At 32.7% G+C, this 3,931-nt stretch overlaps 1 long non-coding RNA gene across 2 annotated transcripts; it reads right to left on the bottom strand.

Moving 5' to 3' along the window:
• Positions 1-206: 206 nt before the first annotated feature.
• On the bottom strand, positions 207-3,198 carry LOC141693228 (uncharacterized). Of its 2 annotated transcripts, XR_012563045.1 has the most exons (6): positions 2,574-3,198; positions 1,877-2,174; positions 1,500-1,788; positions 844-1,396; positions 701-747; positions 207-425 (listed from the first exon to the last, which is right to left on the bottom strand). It is a non-coding gene; the product is annotated as an uncharacterized LOC141693228 (long non-coding RNA). The 2 variants fall into 2 exon arrangements; XR_012563046.1 differs by lacking the exon at positions 701-747.
• Between the last annotated feature and the right edge of the window lie 733 nt (positions 3,199-3,931).

The raw sequence follows: 3,931 nt of genomic DNA, 5'->3' as shown, positions 1-3,931 counted from the left end.
GTGGCAAGTGGGCCCATAGAACCTAATGTAACACTTTAAAAGCTGTTGTAATAATATAACTAGCCTGATAAAACGTTTTAAACATAATTTGGTAACAGTTTAGGAGGCTATCGTAACACATTAGCACAAACAAATTGAAATGCTTATTATGTAAACTGAAAAATCATAATTATAATATTTCATAACTACAAAATAATGCATCCAACTCAAACATTAAACATCCAAATATACAACTAAATTAAACGTCCAAACTAACTATAAACTAGTTCATATTTTTTACTTAACAACAACCCAAGATTATAAATTTTAAAAAGTACTACTAAAAGCTAATGCTTGAATTTGCTTCACTTTCTCCTCTACTCCACCATCCGGGCATTTCCATTTTTATACACCAGAAGCTTTCTCTTGTAAGTCTTCTTTGTTCCCTGAAATATTAATAAAGTTATTTACAAGAAAGAAATCGAACCAACAAATTTTGAATACCATATCAAAAGGCCTGTAATAATTATAGAATTATCGAGCTACAACAGAAAGTACACTACCCTCAATGCGTAAACTCGAGATTAAGCATATAAATTCCAGCACATAAATACTGAAAAGCAAAATTGAACATAATATTAAACTCGAAACTACTCAAAGTCAATATATGTTGTATATGTATTATGTGCGTATAATTATAAGCAATTATAAAACCCCATACTTAGTATTATAAGCAGGGTTGTTATAGTCTGGATTCTCCTTCAAGTACTGCCAAAACAAACACAGAAATTATATGTGAAAATTGTGAGTTCTGGTAATTTTAGTGTAGGTAAATTGAATTGAAATTCAGTGTAAATGATTGACCTTGTGATTATAATTGCATATGTTTCATAACTCCTGCCAATAGAAACCACAGCAGCTTCAGGCAATAATCTCACATCAACATTTCTATTATTCGACACCATAGGACTAGTACCACCGCCGTTAAAAAAAATCCCTGAAATTCTTGATAATTGTTTTCATTATCTTCGTCTTCATTCTCATCTAATTCAGGTTTCGGGTTGAACCTCGCAACAGATATAGGCGACCTCAGGGGCTCATCGTCGTTGTAAACTTTCAAATCAGGTCGCATGTATTGTTTCCTCTGAGGATTGTTGTAATCTGATTTTGCCTCATTTCTCGAAACAACCTCTCGTTTCTTGTCATTAACTAAAGAAGAAGATCGTTGATTGCTTGGATGTATGGGTAGTAACGGAAGCTCTTTCCATGTAGAGTTACAAACAGGACAAATAAGCTGGTTCTGTTTTTTCACATGAGAAGCAATGCAAGGAAAATGAAACGGATGTGAACACTCAGCTGTAAAAATCGCCATTCTCTGGCCTATTTTTAAACTTTGTAAGCATATTCCACATCGAGTCTATTAAAAAATAAGATTAAAAAGTTAGCGGACTTTCCATATATACAGTAATAAACAAAATTCTACTGTGTCAATATAAATTTTAGAAAGTGTTGAATCTTACTTTGGAAAGACGTAAGGTTAATCTGAGCAGAGAAAAAGTGGAAGGTGACTTCGGAGAAGATGGATTAGAATGCTGAAAAATAGGACTGTTTTTAGCAGTTTTGCATTGTAGCTTTGGACTTCTAGGAGTTGAAACAGGTGTGCTAGCTGAAGTTCGACATATAAGAGCTGAACTCGAAATAGGTTGAGTTATCATCAAACCTGCGGTGACTGGTCATTACTCCCCAACCAGCCCGTTTGGACATTTTTACAGCTTCGATACTCTCAGTAACCAAACCAATTTGGTTAACCTACAAACAAAGAACTGAGATATAAGCAAACATGCTGAATGTTTTTACATTAAAATCAGGCAGCTCTGACATAAGTGTCCATGAATACCTTGAGAAGAAGAGCATCACAAGTTTTTTCTTTGACTGCTTTCTCTTCCCTCTGTGCAAGGGAAGAATAAAAATGGATCACTACTCAAACAAGAGAGCAGTTATGATAAACTACGTAGATTGTCAATCCAAAGAAGCATGTGCAAACTTTTTAAAACGGTCACCATCATTCCCCAAATAAGATCCCTGCAAATAAGCAACAACTCACCTTGGATGGTTGTAATAAACTTTTTCGCTGACAAATCAACCATTATTGTCTATGACTACAACAATAAAAATGCCCATGTCAATTAAAATCCCTGCAAATAAACTTTTTGTATTAATTTAGATGTACCCATACAAAACAAATGAATAAAAAGCAAATAAAATGTAACCGTTCTCACAGCACACTGGACGATGGTATTCTTTCTAACAAATCAACACACCAGAGTATTACACACACTTCACCACCGAACTATATCATCAGATATTATATAGCAATCATCACCACAGCCTGCTTGGTTATATCACTTATATAACAAAATAAAATCGATATAAGTATACTAATTCTACCATTCCTAATAAAGCAGTTAACATTGACACAAATTAATAGGGAAAAAAAATTAAGAGCCTGACTAAAGCATCACAAAATCAACACACCAGTATCACTAAAATTCAGCACAATTCATCACAACTATCCAAAAAGTTACAACCCTTACCTCAAAATGAGCATCAGAAGCATCACCCAATCAATCATCATCCCCACTCTCATCACTAAAATACACAACCTTCTTCCGCTTCCCCCATCTTCCCAATCCTCCTCTCCTCCTCATTTCTCTACAACCTCTCATCTGCATCCGTATCCACAACCTGACGCCCAATTCTCCTGCTCAAACACCACATCCTCCTCATTCCCCTCCCCATCCCCAAACCAATTCCCTTCTCGTTTCCCCTCGAACCGCATCTTAAAAAATCTGAGTCCGTAAATCTTAAAAAACTTAACCCTAAAATAAAAAAATTTAAAAAAGTGGGTATACCTAAAATTAAAGCTCTGAATGCAAAGTCCGGAGGGAATAAGCCCTAAAAATAAAGATAGAGATAGATTAGTTGTCATTCAAGCAAATATATCTAAGAAATTAAACCCAAATTACAGAAACCTATAATATGAACAAGCCCTAATTTGAAAAATCAAAGTCTCAGCCGAATAACCAAATCATCGACCCTTCAAATTGAGTTACAATTGAAATCTAAATCATAATTAAAATGTTGAGGGTGAGAGACGAACTGCAAGAGCGAGATAGGAAATGAAAGTATTGAATGGATGAGAGAGTTTTAGTAGTGTCTGACCATTTCAAAAGGTCTGAAAATTTTGGGAGGCCGTTTGCCCAAATTTGACCCGCTTAAGCCCAAATGTTGCCCGCTCTGATTGTGCAGTAATATACATATATTTATATTTTATTATTATAAATTTAACTTATTATTTTGAAAAAAGTTATTTACTTATATGTTTATTCTTAATTTTATAATTCATATTTTTATTATTTTTTATTTTGGAAACTTGCATAGTTGTGTATTAGCGCTCATATCAAAATGAGGGTAATTTATATTATTTTAACTTTTTATGCTTTTAAAGTCCTTATTTTATTTTTTTTAGTTTATTACTTAACAAATTCAACTTTTTAATCTTTAATATAAAAAATTCGTATATTATGTATCTCATTTATTAAATTTGTATATCACCTTAAATTATTGAAAAATGAATTTAATTTAATATTTAATCTTAAAAATATTATACTATATTTTAATACTCTAAGGTAACATTTTGACAATAAGTTTGGAAGCTGTAACACTTTCGATCTAATGTAACATCGAGTTTTTCGCTAAGGTAACATAAAAATCGCAATGTTAAATTAGGTCATAAGTATCATATCAAGGGTAACATATTAGGTAATATTCTTTGGACGGGGCGTTGGGGTAGGCCATATATGGTGTAGTGACTTGAATACTTTTAATACTTAATAAATTAAGATTTGAATGTTATTTAATCATATATTTATGAGCTTCAAGACACAAAATT

The sequence above is a fragment of the Apium graveolens genome, chromosome 10 (assembly GCF_009905375.1).
Source record: "Apium graveolens cultivar Ventura chromosome 10, ASM990537v1, whole genome shotgun sequence".
Lineage (NCBI taxonomy): Eukaryota > Viridiplantae > Streptophyta > Magnoliopsida > Apiales > Apiaceae > Apium > Apium graveolens.
This window is presented reverse-complemented; position numbering and strand designations above follow the sequence as displayed.